Raw genomic sequence first — 18,323 nt, 5'->3', positions numbered from 1 at the left:
ATGCATTACAGCTCTGTGCTTGAACCTTGTACCTTTTTAGAAGCTAATGCAACCTTTCGCTGCAAATAAAATCCCAGAAAACACATAATCATAGAAGAATATAGCCTGAAGGAACCATGCAAGCTGTTTTTCCTGCTCCAAGAAATACCAAATATCCCTAGAATTATGCAGATGCTATCAGCCGAGTTGGAAGTCAGAATATTGTCACTGCTCGGGGTCTCAAGCGCTGCAGTCACACAAAACCATTGTGGCTGAATACCCAGGGGAGGCTGGGAGCTCAGACAGATCGCCTCCATAGGACTGGAGCTCACTTCTTTTTAAAACCCTACGTTCTTGTCGAGTTTCTCTGATTTCCAGAGCCGTAAATTACTTTTTGGGCCTTTCTAACGTTGTAATTGCTACCTGAAGACGAGACATGATTTATTGAGGAATAAAAAAGTCCATCTTCCTGAAGTGAGACTCTGTAAGTATCTTGGATGGAATTTCATAAAGGTAGATGGCATCATTTCAATTTTTCTCTGCTCAGGTGGCAGTAGGCCCAGCAGAGTGCATAAAAGGAAGGAGATAGGATGTCTTACAAATAAATCCAATTAAATTTCTATATGTGAACTGATTGTATTTTATTTACCTAGCCATAAACCGGATTTTAGATAATCAAAGCTTTGGCTTGCAGCACTGTATTCAGTTGTTTTCAACAAGTTGTTGTGTAGGAGGCACGTCGTACACAAACTTATTCTGTAACCTGTTCTGTTTTCCTCCCAAGCCAAGATGTTTTTTTGCTTTTTTGTTCTAAAGCAAGGTGTGTGCTGGAAGGAGGGGAGGAGGGCAGGGGCTGGGAGGCCTGGCAAGGCTGGAAGTGGAGCAGTTGTGACACTGAGCTCTAAATCATCTGTGATGGTCTGAATGGACGGATCATAAAGACCTTAATTTCCAGATGGGTTCATATGCTGGCTTTTGTGATGACTCAGCTGATTAGCAGGATCACACAGATTGATATCACTTTGACTGCTATTTCATGAACACTTTTCCTGCTGTTTTAACCCTCCTGCTGCTGAAGGTCAGTCTTGATTCTAGCGCAACATTTAGTTTGCAAGAAGACTTGAAATGGTTTTTACCTACCTCACAAGCCTCATGTTTCTCTTATTCCTTCTGTCCATCCTTGCCTACAATATTAGCTTATTTTAAGTGGTACCATTTTGCTTTGAAAATACACAAAAAATTCACATTTTGGAAATCAAATTAATGTCTTCCCATTGTTTCTCCTCCTTAAGCACCAAGAAAAAACATTTCCCATATTGTAAGTGGAGTCAGCACATAAATAAACAGAGGGGCCTCATTAGTGTGTATCCTCAGCTGTCAGCAATGGCTGACACTCGCAGCTTTGTGCATTATAACCTACTTTATTCAGCAAGGGTAAGTCAGGATGCAAGGGCTACTCCCTGCGCTGCTTGAAAAGTGCCAGAACACCTTTAGCTTCCAGCTGGAAGAACCACCAGAGACTCGCAGGAGGAATCTGAGTTTAAACACCTCATTTGAAGGTCAGAACCTCTCACGGTGTAGCAAAAGTACATTGCAGTGTCAGCATTGGTTATGAGCCCGGAGCCTGAGACAGGGCTCAAAACCGTGACCTTCTGCACCAGAGGCAAGAATGCTACCAACAGAGCCAACCTGACATTAATTAAACCCTCATTAAAAGCGAGGGCTTTTTTCCTGGTTAGAGAAGTGATTTCCTCCGCAAGGTTTTATTATGCACATCTTATTACGAATTTTAGCAGGTGGACTGTAGGCCCTGTTCTGGTCCTTTGGAATCACGGGACGTGGCATATGTTTCATGCAGATGGGAGGCAGAGGAGAGAGAAGAATATCCATATTCATCCATTCTGCTTTGTAAGAGAGGTGGCTGTGTTACGGCATTCGGGAGCAGCTTACAGGGCGACGTTTATTGTCTATTACCACATACTGACACCAGGAAATATCCCATATAGCTCTAATGGAGCATGAACACTCAAACCTGGCAAGATTTAAGTTATTCTACGTGTGAGTCCTCGGTGTAACCCAGTGTTTGAGTATCCCCTGGCCATAGGAGCTGGGAAAAGTCACAAGCCCTCACTGCTTATTCTGAGTGTCTCTGGGAAGCCTGGCTCACCGGCAATGTGAGAAACATTTTCCTCTAAACCAATGAAGGCTTAAAAATAATAAGGAAAGGAGCAAAGCAGAATGAAATATTAACAGCATCTTCATTTCTAGCAATAGCCAAGTGATTTATCAGCATCACTCTAACTCTGCTCTGGTGCTGCAGGGACTGCCAATGTCTGGCTGTTTGGGTAGTAGCTAGGACCTTGCATACCTGGGCTAGCCTTAGTTTTGCTGCTTATTCTGTGTTTAATCTCCAAACTTCATCCAGTATGGAACTGCTGCCCGAGGGAGCACCCTTCCCTCCTGCTTCGGCACGAAGTTACCTGTCCCTAAGTCACAAGACTTTCTCTTTCAGACATTAAATCAGGGACTGACACAGCTGGGCTGTGCGAATGACTTGCAGCCAGCAGAGGACAGCACTTCCAGCTCTGCTCATCGCTTTGCTGCCAGCTGGCTGTGGGGTGCGAAGAAAGCTTTGTGCCTGTGATGTGGTGGTGTCCCCAGAAAGCACCTGCCTTAACTAACAATGCCCTAAATAAATACAAAAAAATAATAATAAATAAAATCATCATATCGAATAGTTCTCTTTTTAACAACACTGACCTCATCAATCTGGCTTTCCCTTGCCTGGATATTTTTTCATTTTCTTCCCCCTTAAAAACAGCTTTTCAGTTTCAAATATTTTCACATTTTCCTCCCTTTTAAGGACACACTTTCAGTTCTTCCTTTCTCGGAGGCAACTTAGAGCCAGACCTCTGCTCCCGTCGGTTTTTCTGAAAAGCCAAGATTCATCACCCAGGATTTGTTGACCTGCTGAGGGAAGAAGCTGATCTTTCTTCCCAGCTCTGTGGGAATCCCTAATGCCAAGACACACTTCACTGGGAAATCAATATAAATAAAAAGCAGTGAAATGTCTTTGTTGTGAGGCAACCTCTTTGCATCGCCTGTGAGCTCACGCAGAGGGCACATCCCAATCGCCAGCCTAACTGAGCAAGGAGCAACACCATCGATTGGGGGTCCAGCTTACTTCACGTCCTCTCCTGCACATCGATTCGGCCTTATTTCCCTTCGCAGCTTCTTCCCTTTGGTCCATTGATTAATCATCAATATTACTCACTAAAGGCAGCCACAATTAAACAGCCAGCAGATGACTTCCCCCTCGCGTTTAATAACACTGAGCACAATCGGATACCTAACGCTTCGCCTTCCTTGCAAAATTTTAACCAATATCCAGCTGAAATGAAATTCGGTAAATTCGGTGGAGCAATTGATCGCTGACAGGAAGAAAAGCACAAAGATGCAGAGCATGGAGCTTCCAGGACATGGGTCTGTAGGGGACGTTTCTGTCCGGAGCAGCATTTCAGTTCTCAGAACCCCTTTTTGTTTAATAGTGTTAGCTAGTATAGCTCTATATAACATAATCATGATAGAAATATCTAATCACATCACCCACAGCCTCTGTATGTCGTGTTGTTTCTGTATATCATGTTGTTAGCATAGGACAGCAAATATTTTTTGCTGGACATGGGCTGACACGGCACCCTGTTGTACATCTGCAGAGAAATAAATGCGATATCTCAGACTCCGGCTGCATTCATTCACCTGTAGGCTACAACGTGCCACTGCACTCCTGCCCTCTGCTCCCTGACGAATGGAGGTGTTTCGTGGAGCCTTTGGCCAGGTGCAGATGGACAGGTGAGGTGCAGATAGGTAGGTAGGGCTATGTGAGCTGGGAGCTGTTTTTTTCTCAGTATTTTGAGCCCTCTGATGCTTCTGCAGGCTGCTGCAGGTACGTGGCTCGGTGCAAAACAGCACACCCACTGGTTTGCTGCACATGCTGAAACTGTGCCTGCTTTACCCATGGGAGGGTAGCACTAATCAGTTAAACCTCGTAGTCAGTTGATACTAAAATACTTGAAAAAAATATCTGGGAAATAGAGAGAAAAAAGTATTTATAGATATGAAGAAACAGAGAGAATTGTCATTATTGTAGCCTGGTGAAAGATTCTTTTCTTGCGTGCATTTATCATCCAAAGGCTCCCTGTTTTTATAAATGTCGTGCCTGGCAAGTTTTCCATCCACAGATTTCTAAGAGGGTTGAAGCCCTAGAACATATATTTAGCGCCTGCCGACAGGTCCCTAATTATGGCTTGATTAATCACAGCAGTGCCTGCACCTGTCTGTGCAAAACATCTTCATTTTTGCTTTGTGACCCGTGCAGGATCTGGGAACACATCTAGCGATGGCTGGGGAAACACCCAGCTTTGTTTTCTTCCCTGCTGATGGCTCTGCTTCTGCTCTGACCAAGAGATTTCCATTTGGGGGTGGGCACTTCTTCCCTGTGGGTGTTTCTGGGGGGCTGAACGCACTTGGCAGCTAAATCCCGCTTGCCTTGGGGTAGTTTGTCCCCTAGACGTAGGCAAAGTGTCTCTGTCTTTTGACAAAATGGGTCTTGAAGTGCTGCAGGCTGATTGGGATATGCTCAGCTTTGGCTTCCGTACATTTTCTTTTTTGAGCAAATACAACAGGTTTTTTTTTCCTTTTTCTCTATTTTGAAAAAGTGTTAAGGAATTGTTAAGGGCAAAGGAGGACTTTCTCCCGGGTGTAGGGCTGGGCAGTTTGCTCAATGTCCCGAGTAGGGAAAAATTCACAGGGCACTCGAGGGGATGTGAGACCCCAAGCCATTTCGTGCTGGGAAATACAAAGAGAATGCACAGAGGAGCTGGGGAACTGACTGTGCTGGGAAGGGACTCAAAAGAAGAGGTCAGAGGACAGTTTTCTGCAGAGGGTCCTTTTCCATTTTTCAGAGAAAGGTTGAAAAATGAGAGACTCTTGGAAGAGATCAGGAAAAACTGAGAAAAAGTCTTTTTACCATTGAGATGAAAAGACCCAGCTGAAACTGCTCGGAGTGAGGAACGGGAGCAAAGCACAAGATTTCACCTACAGGGCCGGGCAATCGCTTTTCCATTTGTCAACCTAAGAGTAAACTTGGAGGAAGTAGATTTGGTGTGGATCAATCCAAAATAGATCTAATGTTTTTCATCCTGATCTGAAGTTAATTAGTGTAACACAAGGCATTCCTTCTGACCTTGGGCTGAAATGTTTTATTTTCAGGATCTTGTAAAAACAGCTGAAGAAACGAAAGGTTTCCTTGACCAAACTGGAGGAACTTTGGCATATCTCTTTCATCCTTAATTTTTAAGACCCGATCTCTTGTCTGCCTGCTCCAGGAAAGGAGGGGATGCCGTTCTGTGTACCTGGCCTCACGGTAGGGATGCTTGGTGTTGGTGCTGACATTCCCAGGGATGGTGCTGGTGTCCCTCTTTTGACTCAGATGCACCATAAATGTTTCCCCTTCCTTTTCCAACACAAAAATGCTGTGACAGAGCACAGGTTTAAGCGCAATTTTGGATGTAGAAGGAATTAGGCTGAACACCTGCAGCTCCACTGCTAGAAAAATCTCTGTGCCTTGTTACCTTTGTGTTGTAGGAGAGAAGAACAATTTTTGTGACAAAACCTACCTGCTAGCGTTACCTTTGCTTCCAAACAATATTGGCTGTTTTACTGCAACAAAAGACTTCAGTAGACAGCAAACACCTCCACCAACACACACTTCAAAAATACAACAAAAACTCTTTTGTGGTGGCGCTTCTATTTCAGACAGAGGCACGTTGTTACTGGGAAGCTGTGAGGCAGGGAGAATTTGCTCGGTGTAGGATGGAACAGGGATGCCAGGATTGTCCCAGCCAGCACACGGGGAGCAAAAGGGAAGGTGAGAGAAGGGAGGCTCTCTGCAGACTGGGACAGAGCTGCAGGCACAGCACTAGAGAGCTGCTGAAAAGGGCATGGGCAAAGTTTGAGTTGACGTGACTGAATGAAAGGGTCAAACAGCACGGAGAAAAGAATTCAGTAAATCTTGTCAGCCGGCACGTGAGAAGGAGGTGGCAGAAGAATAAAAGGCAGCGCTGACATTGCGAGCCTGGGAGAAGTGGGGGGAGCAGGGAGGGAGGAGAAATTAAGGAAATAATGGAGAAAGGCAGGAAGGGGGAGGGTGGAGGTTATAAGAAATCAGGTGCTCAATTTTGTCCAGGTTGCCCTTGAGCTGGCAGGGGGGTTATCCTGGGTGACGTGCTGAGGAGATTTATGGACGTGGGGTAGGGTTGGAGAGACAGATTTGTGAGTTGTCAGCTTGGAGGTGACAGCGGAGCAGCGAGAGAGAACCAGGGGACCGAGCACTGAAGGGGAAGGGAAAGGAGCCCAGGCCAGGCCCTCGAGGGCTTGCAGAGGAGGAAGGAGCAGCACCACCGGGACAGGAACCAGCCTGCGGGACGCTCACTGGGAGGCAAGCAGCAGAGGGACTCGGAGCCCAGATAAGAAACAGCTGGACAGTTTGGTGCACGGAGGGAGCCTGGGCGTTTAGAATGGAATCTGGGGAGAATTCATCAGTGGTGTAGATAAAACTAATTCGTCTTATAACTGCCATGGGTCTCGGAGCACATCGCTGTGTCCTTCACAGAGCCGGAGCTGGACAATGGCCAGAGGTGGCTGTACTGTTAGGTCTGCCCGGGGACGGACCCTGTACAGCATCCTGGTGTAGCACAGCTGTACAATAGGAAGGACTGCACCCAGAGGTGTATAAATGACCACAGGATTGTTTAATATTCCCATATAGTAGCACAAAGTAGCACTTTTAAACTTCTAGAGGCAGATATTGAAGTGTCCCACTTCCACGACTGGTTGAAGGTGGTTGGGAGGCAATGCAGGTACCCCCTCAGAGGATGCAAAGGCAGGGTTTTGAGGCTCATTCCGACTGTCACTGGTTCCATCAGGAGATGTACAGCCCAATTTTTGTGGAAAGTGAACGCTGGGGAAAGGAGCTTCTGGGGAACTTTGTTCACAAGTGCCAGCTTTAAGAGGTGCTGAGCGATGCAAGTACCCTGCAAACAGGCAGAACTGTGTGGAAACCACTTGGGTGGGAACTCGATGTCTAGGAAGAGTGACAAGTCCCCATAGGCACTTCTCTGTGTCCTTAGGTACCTAAATACCTTTACCCACCTGGCCCTAGGCAGTAAGGTCTAACAAACCATCAGGCAGGTGTTGAAATTAGATAATTGGATCTTGGCTACGATACAGACAGTGTGATTTCAGGTCACGGATTTTTTTAGCTATTTTCAATATCTCATTTTTTACTTGACTTTTATTTTGAAGCTTCTGATTTTAGGCTGTTGCTTTAAACCTCTCTCAGCTGGTGACTCTGATTGCTTTTCAAACCTTCTAGTTTATAACCCTTGTGCTCTTATGCATGAATCTAGGCCAGGTTTCCGCCTCCTGTTGGCTTTCCAGGGTCTTCGAGCTTTAAGCAAAACACAGTTTGGGTTGGCTGCAGCTGGGAACCTTAGGAGACACCTCTGTTGGTTTTTTGACTGGTCCATATTTGGGTGAGTCACCATCCATGGGAATCGTTCTCTACACTGCCTTTTGTTTAGTCAAGCCCAATTAAAATAAAATCTGCATACATCTTTGCCTCCTTTGGAGCAGGGCTTGTTCTTGAATACCAATGGAAAGCAAAGGTGGATGCTGTCACATAGCACGAAGAAATTAAGAAAGGAGCAAATTTTACAGCTCTCCTGTGATCATTGTTCAAGGGAGAAGTCAGGGAGAGCTCCCTTGTGATGAGAATGAAGGGCTAATTGATGGCCCAATTCTCCATGGCTGTGCAGCCATCCTTTCCTGCTCCACTTCTAATAAACGCTCTCCGAGTTCACCCCCACATGTGCAAGAAAAATCCATGTGACCAGATAGGGAGACCTTTAAGAAAAGACCAATATTTGCATATCTATTATGGTTATACTCAGTGTTATACTTGTTTCATTAAAATTTCTATTTGGTTAATATGTAAGGTCAATACTGTCACTGTTCTGGAAAATTCATTTATTTTAAAATTAAAGCTAAATGCAGCAAGTATGATTCCACACCCCCCCCCCCCGCCTCCATCTGTATAAATCCACTGAGCTTGACAGAGTAAGTAAAAGCAAAATGGGGCCCCACATATTTAGAGAAGGGGGTTTGCTGTGTGGGAAACAACATGCTACTGACACAACTCCTCATTTTCAAGGTAAATCACTTGGTAGAGATGCTCGGAGTTCCTGTTTTTTTTTTTATATTCAAGGGACGGTTATTATTTCAGCTGGGTGCCTACTGAGGTCCATTAGTTTTTACACACCAGTTAAGGTTGTCAATTGCAAGGATTAAAAATATATGAAGAAATACTTGGGATCGCTTAAAAGTCCTGTGCTTTCCTAAGGCTGCCAGCTTTCAAACCATAAGCAACACTTTTCAGACAAATTTGCCTGTTGGGAAGGCTGAAGATGGGAGTTCTTAGCCCAGAAGGGAGGAAGGATACAAAAGGGAGGAAGGATACTTTGCTCTCAAAGTCAGAAGGCAGGGCGTTTCTGGACTCGACAAATGTTTTTAGGGCTTGTCCCTGGTCTAAGTTTTCCCAGAGTTTGGGGTCCTCTGTGTGGTCAGTTGTTTTTTGTGAGTTTTGCTTAACAATCCTAAACTGGACACCTGCTTCAATTCCCAGAAATCAGGAAAGGGGAGGAAATGATCTAGGGCAGCTACTGTGGAAGTCACCTTTAAAGCCTTACAAGAACGTATTAAAACCAAAAGCAATTTTCAACATGCACCGAGGGAAAATGCCTGTTCAGACAGATCTGTTTTAATACCAGCATTTCTGGTGTAAAATCACGGTGTTTCAAAGGTTTCATTCTGCATTCAGGAGACCTCTATGTGTCTGCTCAGTCCTGCTGTGCTTACAGACCCGTCTGTGGGGTGGCCGTGCTCCTTACCCCACCATCAGCTGGTTACACCAACATCCACCCTTAAGGCAGCCGGCTCGGAAGCACTCAGATGCTGCCTATTGCCATTTCCCAGCGTGGCCGTGGTCTCTTCTACCTCAAATGAGCTCGCTGACTCTAATCCCTGTCCCAGATGTCCCCACCACAAAGGGCAGGATCTCCAGCAATAATCTTTTTGTCAGTCTCAGCAGACAGAGCCCGAACTCCGTCCGCCCAGGGGAGCGAGTGGCTTTATTGTCAGCAAACATTTTGCTCCGGCAGAATAGAAGGAGAGTTTAAATTGGTGCTTACAGAGCTTAGTCCTTCCTCCAGTGCTATTTCTGAACACGACTTCCAGTTGTAGACAAGGGACTAGATGAAGTGGAAGTCCACAGCAGGGAAATACCTAAAACCACCTTTTTCATTAACCGTTGTCAGTGTGCAGTGTGCTGGCAGTAAGACAACGCTGCTGGTCTATAGGAGGAGACTGGTGCACAACGCTGGGATTCATCCCGCCTGATCTAAGCATCTCGAGGCTGGCTGTTGAAATCTAGATGAGATCCTTAGGTGCTCCTTGCAGTTAATGAGAAGGAATTGGTTTCTCCAGAGTGGGGGCTGGTGGCAGATGAATTTATTTTCAGAGACTGTGGCAACTAACTTCTTTGTCAAGACCAGACAGAAATCCTTGGCAGGGGAAAGGCAGAAGCTCAAGAATCCCAAGTCCATAGCTTGACTGCTGGACCGTCTTCCATCAAATTCCTGATCTAGTCATTGATCAGAGATGTGCAAATAGCTTCATGCTCAGCACCCAGAGTGTGTTCTGCAGCCTGCAGGGAGCCCAAAGCACCAAAGCTCACACCCTGACAGTTTTTCGGTGCTGTCTGGCCATGAGGTCGTGCTGGGGATGGCCCCGGGCTGGGATGTGGGAGGTGGAGGTCTTTGAAGAAGCCAGGTCTCTGTTCAAATCTGGTAACATGAACTCAGTTCTTGTGAAACTTAGAGCCAGAAATGACTGCTTCAAATATATTTTAAAGGTGCTGTTAAATGGTGGCTGAATGCAACCGGCAAAAACATTTGAAGAAAACCGAACTTGAACATTTGCTACTGAGCTAAAGTCAGGCAATGCTTACTTTAGGGATGTAGAAATTTTCCCTTTTCCTTTAAGCATTTTAAATTATTTCTATCATCAAAAAGGTTAAATCTGACAGCATTTTAACTAAATATTTATTTATCTCATGCACAGAAATGGATTTTGCATCCACCTGCAAAATCATCTAGTTAGAAGTGATCAAAGTGGTTTTTGTTCTGCTCGGTAAGTGCCAGGCTCTAGGAGAGGCCCGACTGATGGTGAAATGACAGCATCACTTTAACATCAGTGAGCTGGAGCTATCAGAACGGTCATTTCTTTTCAGTGCTTCACCCATGAGTTGAGAAATCCAATCTCATCCTCGTGGTAAGCGGTATTAGTGCGGGGGAACAGACGGGAACATCTGGAGGCAGAAAATCCAGGGCCGTGACCCAGGGAGGTCAAACCGCCATCCCGGCCGGGATCGGGGCGAGGGGGTGACAGGTTAAAGGCCAGATTTGAGTCCTGATAGATTAAATGAAGCTCAGAGAGGGGCTCGGAGAGTAATAAGGGATTGGTAACCCTGCGAGCCGAGGGTTTCTGTAAGCCCATGGCTTGATCGCTCCTCTGGGCCGGGAGACGAAGCTTTGCTGATTAACATGCAAATGCAACAGCAGGGTAAAAAGTTCCAGATGAATTTATGACTAAGCCTTGCTGCGGGGAAAAACATTTTTTGACAATATGCATTAGGAAAGGAGAGGGGAATGAAAGTAGGTATCAGCAGCCTCCAGCCAGCGTGGGTGGGCAGGAACACGGCCAGAGCAGTGAGGACAGCAACGAGAGAGAGTCCTCAAGCAGGGCCACAGACAGAAGGGGAAGCCCCTGTTGGTCTTCAAAAAGAATACGAGCCTAATAAATGCAACTTTCTGCTTGGCACTAATGAAGCTGATTAATAAGGCTATAGGAGCCCATATGGCCACGGAGATTTCCTTAGACTAAACACCGCTAATGAATGTTTGGGGAGAGCTCTGGCTGCTTCCAGGCGGATGGTGCCCGTGGAGCGGCGCAGTGTGCGAGGGAACTGCAGTGCCTTGCCTCCTGGATGCATCATCTCTCTGCGAAATGTCTGTTATTTCCACTTTGCAGGTGGGAAAATTGAAGCGGGAGAGCAAAGATCAGCGTTTGCAGAAGCCTCCTCTTACATCAGGCTTTGATTTCTCAGGGACTGAAATGGAAGCACCGCTACTGGGAGCAGTGGTGGTAGGAGGCTGCTTGCAAGTACAGCTGCTGGTGCCAAACACCACCTAGTATTGATGGTGGGGTGGCTCGAAGTTTCCAAGAACCAGGTCAGAGATTGTTAAAAAAACAAAAACCAAGCTGTTGAGTGACAGGACCCTGGCACAGGTTGTCTTCATCACGAACCTGTTTAACTCCAAAAGCTTTACGGGCTCGGCCTCCTGACACACTGCCTGGATCTTTCTTGCCCAGCACTTCTGAAATCCTGAAGGCAGGCCAGTCACATTTAAGTTCAAAATTATGGCCTGGCTGCTTGTGTTCAGGCAATCAGATGTGAAAACATGCTGATTTCATTCTTAAATGGAGATTCAGTTGGCTGCTTATTTGCTGAGCAAACAGATCTGCAGGGAGGAGAGGAGCAGCAGCTTCAGCCAGCACGCAGGGCTCCCTGATCCACTTTTTCCTCTTGGAGGTCTCTTGGCTTTCTGTCTCCACATGCTTCCTTGTCACTTTGATCTCTGCATCCCTACGTACAGCCAGGATAAATGGCTTTTCTTTCACTCTCTCTAGAAACAGGGATCCCTAAGCCCTAAATCTCTCAGCAGATAACTCCATTGTAATCTTTCCTAAAAGATTTCTTAAAGTTGTTGGTCCCAGCTATGCAGTTTAGATCACGTGTGTGATACATATCCAGACTGTTTTCTTTTAGCTGCCTTCATGGGAACTGCTTTGTTAGGTTTTCTGTATAGTGAAGTACTGAGTGAGCTCAATTCCCTGCCACAGTGTTAGCACTAGGATTGTTTATCCTGAACAATTATGGAGAATTTAGGTCAACAACAGCACGCGTGTGTTTATATCTGTATGTGTACACGCACATGGATGTGTGCAGCCTTTCAGAGAGAGCTCAGCAGAACTCCCCAGATTGTACACGAGCAGTGAGAAGGGCAGGTAAGAGAAAGGGAGGTGCATCAGCTGTCTGCCAGGCTGTGGGAGGAGGCACACCAGCACAGCAGGTAGCAAATGTCTTCTTCCAGAGCTTGGAAGTAACTGGTGTGTAGGCAGGCATGAAAACCAAACCAAACCAAACCCCTGCCTTACTTTTATTGTCAATCTGCCTGTCATACTGCCTCGTTAGGCAGGGACAGTAGGATGGAAAATAAGCTGAGATTTGGCTTCTTCTTGTGTGTATGGGAAAGTAATGATACTTAGAAGGGTTTTTTTTACAAAAATGTGCTTGGTAGTGCCAGGAATCAAATGCAAAAGTTAAGACAATACAAAGAGGAAAGGTGCTTGGACTTAGTACCCAGGGCTGCTAGTCCTGAGAGCTTTGTGCTTTCCATTCTCAGCTTTGCTTGAGGTCTTCCAGGGAGTGCAGTATTTCCTCATGGAGGAGAATGATATCTTCAGTTCCATGCCTCACTGTGCTCTCAGTGCAGGACAGCCAGGAGTAAAAGCAAGGTAATGTAACAGGTAAGGGAGAAGAGAGCTGGAGCAGGATGCTGAGTGTGTTTTCTGTCCATCCTCCCATTGCTACAGGACAAGAGAGGGATAGGAAAGGGGAATGCTCCAGCGGTACCAGCTTTGCAATCCTCTTGCAGTCCTCTTGGGCAAGGCAACAAGGAAAACATCACCCACACCACAGGGAGATGTTCTGATAGGCACAAACTCTTGGATGGGAAATGGAGCTGTGGTGGCACTGCTGACGTGTGTGGCCCCGCAGCTGATCCAGGACTGTCAGAGTCTCACTGCGCTGTATGGAGAGACTGAAAAATATCATTAAATTACATTTGACTGAGGTTGGCTGAATTAACATTTCCCAGTGCATGAGAGCCACATGATAGGAATTTGATTACTCCTGAGCTTCTCATTATTGCAAAGGTTCCTTCCAGTGCCTGGTACACAACTGAGGGTAGGCATTAGCAGTTCCAGTTGCTGGCAGAGTTTGCACAGCAGCTTTAATTCTTCAAATATTTCATGCTTATGGCAGTTGTTGGACCTTCTGTGCTTTTGGTCTGGTATGGTAAATACATCTTTTTAAGAGGCTTTTTTCCTAAAGACAAAGAGTAATGAAAAAAAAAAAAGTCTTTTGCATCCCTTATAGACAGTGGATAAAACATTTCTGCAAATGTTGAAAAAAGATTTGTGTTTTGCCACTTTTTGACATTTGAAACGGTAAGTCTTGATTTATTTTTGATTTTTTGTTTTATTTTTCTGAATGAATGGTTGGGGCCAGCACTGCATGGCAGCAGGTTGCAATGGAGGCAGAGGCAGGTTAAAAAAAGGTCATGTTTAGGGAGATAGTTTTGAATTCTGCTAGCATTTAATACTCACTTGCCTACCCAAGCATCTCAGTGATGTTCATCACCATGATGCCCATGTCCTCAGACATTAATAAGTGCCTCTTTGTCTATTAATTGGAGATAGCACCTTGCTGTTCTAGTAGGGTGAGGTTTTTGTCACAGAGACATCAAAGAGCAGATTCTTCAAAAGTGTCAAGGTTGCAAGACTGATGATTTTCATTTCTGAAATAAAGTCTGTAGTTTTACATCTAGAACCATGCGGGAAAATGAGCTGAAGCGAAAATATGGTTGGGACAAGCTAAGGAGATCCCTTTTATCAGTTTCCCCCGTAGCTTAGGAAGAATTAATATCAATCTGTCTCTATAAGGAGGACTGCAGGACCAGTAAGTTTATTTGCATTTCACCTTTTAGTATTGGCAAGAAGTATTCCTGCACTAAGCATTTGGCCATTTGAGCAGCAGATTTTGCTAGCATTGTCTAAAAGGAGGTAAATGTCATTAAAAACCCCTCCTAGGTTAAAATGGACAATAAATACGGGTAAGAGTTTGCAGGGAGGAAGCAGGCTGCCCAGTGCGCATGCACCCAGCTGGGTGCCCTTGTCACAGGTACTGGGTGTGTGTCTGCTTCCCCAGCATGCTGGGGAATTTCAATTCTTTTCTGCACACAGCATGGACAAGCTCTCACACTCATTTTACTCCAGGCTCTTTTGCAAAGGCAAATGGCACTGCTGGAAACTAATCAACGTAATTTTTTACTCTTTGCAGAGGTCTATTAGCAATCATTGCTGCAATCTTGGTCTGTCAATGGGGATGGCATATTCCTAAATTCAAAACCAGAAATGTTTTGCATTTTTTATAAAATATTATTGCCTTGTCCTGTCTCTGGACAGCCTCTTTTGAGGCTTTTGGTGTATTCCTCTTCTCCCTAGATGCTGTAGCAGGCTGTCAGCAGGGAGATGCTGCTGAGGATATTGGAAAAGCTCAAATGGTAATGAACAGGAAAAAATTCTAACATCACTGTTACTGGAGAAGCCTTGCACAACCTCTCCCCATATACATGCACTGGGAGAAAGTACAAATATTACTTTTATTAAATGAGACGCAGACACTTGGTTCTTATCTTGTCTGACAAAGGAGAAGAAGAGACTGACACGGCTTTCATGGTGTAAAATCCCAGCAGAGATAAAGGGCTGCGGAATTATCCCGGCTAAGCTAAGCAAAGCTGTCTTTAGGGCAGCCTTCATCTAGCTGTATTTCTGCAGGAATTTTGTTGGCCCAAATTTTACACCCAAGGAACTACTTTGTGCTAAGGAAACAACTTGTTCCCAGTGTGAGAACACAACCTGGGCTGATCTGGCAAACCCCATGAAGGTGACTACAGGAGCCACCGAGTCAAACTTCCTTTTCCTATTTAGTATATACACCGAGAGCAGTTAACTTAATTGATAAACACAGGTTTGATTAAAAGTTGCTCTGGGACTCAAAAGGAAGCCATTTGGTTTCCGTCTCTTGCCCTGACTTCTCTGAGAGCCTGGGGAAGAAGGCTGTGCTTTCTTTTATATATGCAGCCAAAGTGCTTCTCTGTGCCCGTTTGGGAAGGATTTAAGCCTAAAATGAGTGTGAAAACGGAAGTTCTCGTGTATTACAAGAGCTTGTCCATTTATCAGAATAAAAATTATAAGGATCATTAATTTGTGCATATGTAAATTAGGAACTGCAGCGGATTTCCTGATAACCAGCAGTAGCATGTGATGTGCTCGGTGGCAGTCATGTCTGGGCTGAAATGTGTTGATTGCCTCCAGGGTTAACCCTGCAGCTTTCACGCCGCGCGAAAGCAGCTTGTTCTGCTCACCATGTGGCACTGGAGCACAGGCAGAAAAGGTCACACGAGCAATCAAGATCAGCACATCCCTACTCAGGTAGGGACCCCCTGTGGCTGTAGGATTAGCTGCAGAGCCTGAGCTGCCTCGGAATACATTTTTGCTTCTATCTGTCCTGACTCCGTTCCAGGCAGTTTTGTTTCGTTACTCTGTGACCGTATCTGCCATGAACTTGGACACACAGTGGAATGGTGCTTGCTGTTTCTTGCTGCTTGTCTGGTTTTCTTCCTTCCCGGGTTTTTGAAACATGAAAATAGAAGAAATTAAAAGGTGAGCTTGTTTTCTTAATGTGTCTCCCTGCAGGAGTGAGCCGTAGTCTGGCAGGCTGCTCTGAGACCTTTGCTGATGGTGTCACTTCAGCAAACTGGAGGAAACTACAGGAAAACTACTAGTGAGCGCCTGCAATGAGCAGATAATATTTTTTTCAAAATGTGATTGAAATTTTCTGACATAGTTGGGGTTTTAGAGTCATGAATTTGGTTGGGGTGCAGAGGAGCTGTACATCGAATCCCCTTGCATCACATACAGAATCCTGGTTCAGGAATTCCAAGCTGAGACTTCAAGGCCAGACAGAATTCACTCTCCCCTTTTCTCCCTACCGTTCCCCCAATATTTGGGAAAGCCATAAAAGCACATTTGCTTCAGCACTCCCCCCATGCTCTCACTGCCAGGGAGCAGCACTGGAACAAGGGGCAGCAGCGCAGACATGCGGGGCTGTCTCCGAGGCAGATATTTGTCAGGGAGAAGTCACTGCCCTCCTTGTTTCCTTCGCCCTGGAGATCCTTGCACTCTCATTGCTGAGTCTCCCCGGGGAGGTGGGGGTGCTGCTGCCTACCCTGGGAGGAGGCCAGCATTTAATCTTATCATCTGTCTCGGCTGACATCCCTGCTGCTGCTGGAGGAGAGCTCTGGGGGCAGCCCCCAGACAGCAGTGCCGGAGATGTCCATTCCAGGGCAGCCTCTAAATGAAGCCTCAACATTTTCATTAAAAAGAGATGCTCCTGCTGGACAATTATGGATTGTGACTCTCCCATTTTTTTCCACAGGCAGAGAGCTTATGTAAAAACTGACTGACATTTAAAAATGCCAGCACTCTTATTAATTCTTCAGGAAGGCTTTCTTGGGGCTTTCTGTGTGGAGTGCCAGTCAGAGGACAAGGGTGGTGTGGCCAGGCTGACAGAACCAAGCTCTTTACACAGAAACTGGACTCTTTTAAGTCTGCTTTAAAATCGTGTTTACCACGTAACTTCTGGCTAACCGGGAAAGGCACCTGGGAAGGTTACGGCACCCAGTGCTCCTGAGAGTCCCAGCTGGGTGAGTACAGCCTCTTCTGGGCTCCGTCCCGTGACTGACCTCTCTCTGAGCTGGGAAGAGCCCTTCTGCAGGAATTAAAGCAGCTCTGCTGCCTTCCTGCTGGCTCAGAGATGCGCTGCTGCTCTTCCCTGTGAGCAGAGGGCACGAGGGTGGATTACTGCCCCCCAGTAATTCCAGCAGCACTGCTAATGTGTTGCCCTTACTCCAGGATCACAAGTTAAATTCAAACCAGAGGACAATACGTGTCAGGGCTTTTCTCTGCCGGCCCTGAAGGATTGAAAGGCCAAGCACATTAACGTGTCTGCTTCCCCTCCTTGCTTCCTAATCTGGGGTACCTGGCACTCCAGAGAGCGCTTGTCTGAGGAGCCCTGGGTTCACTTAAGCATCTGCCAGAAAAAAAAACCACCTTTCCCCCACCTCACTTTTATTAGTGCCGAGTTGCAGTTATTTTGTCTGCAGCAGGGGCAAAAGAAGCTAATTTCCAGTGAATGAATGATTCTGCTGAATGATTCTAGGATCTGGTCCTAGGCTGGACAGACGCTGTGGCTCAGAGCACACAGCTCCCTTCCAGTGGCTGTCCCATGGACAACACGCTGCTGCCAGCTCCTTGCTCCTTTATCCTGCGAGGAGAGCCCAGTTTGGGGATGCCATTCAGAGCCTGCAGGATTTCCACACCAGTTAAAGTGTTTGGGGTCGTGCAGGTGTGCTCACTGCCCGATGTGTGTGTGTTGTGATGGCACATTTGTTATTCTCTACTGGAAATCATTCTCCCAGCTCAGTAAGTATATTATTTAGTTAGGTGTAAATCTAGCCATGTGCTGCACATGTAGAATCAGAGCCAAGGCTGCTTCACTTCTAAATCTCCAGTGACCATCCCGTAAATAACAGCTCTCGCCGTCCTGGCCCAGTCTATTGGCAGAAAGCACCTCCGTAGATCACGCGCAGAGGAATGACTCACTGCAAGGCTAGGGAGAAGAGAGCGAGGAGCTCTGCTTAGTTATGTGCCTGGCTTTATTACTGCTGCATTTGCAACTATATTTAGAGTCAATGACAAAATCAGATGCCTGCCAGGTCCTGACATTGGTATGGAGCTGCTTTTTTGTTGGAAATGGTAAGGGTGTGTGAAATCATCTCGGGGTAAAGGTTATGTGTGCATTAAGGCAACAACCAGCCTGATATGGGCTGAGCCACCTGTAAGCCATGGGTGCTGGCCCCAAATTGTGAAGACACCGACTGTGGGTCAGCACAGCACAAGGTCTTCGAGAGCTTTTATTGTTTGACCCGATTCACTGCAGGGGAATGGGTTTGCATTTGGAATACATTTCGACCCAAATAATTGAAAGTTATTCTCACTTTATTCTACATAATGTTTTATGATAATGCAATTCTAGCATGTTTCGTGTGGGGCATAGAGGCCAACAAACTACAGAAGCTGACATTTTGCATCAAAGGAGCCAACAAGAGGTCCGGAGTTTATCTACTCAAACTGATGGCAGCATTTGAGAAACTGAACCCTTTTAATAATGACTTTCTCTCCTCTGTTTATTTTTTTTG

This window comes from Aythya marila (genome assembly GCF_965140915.1).
Source record: "Aythya marila genome assembly, chromosome: 8".
Lineage (NCBI taxonomy): Eukaryota > Metazoa > Chordata > Aves > Anseriformes > Anatidae > Aythya > Aythya marila.
This window is presented reverse-complemented; position numbering follows the sequence as displayed.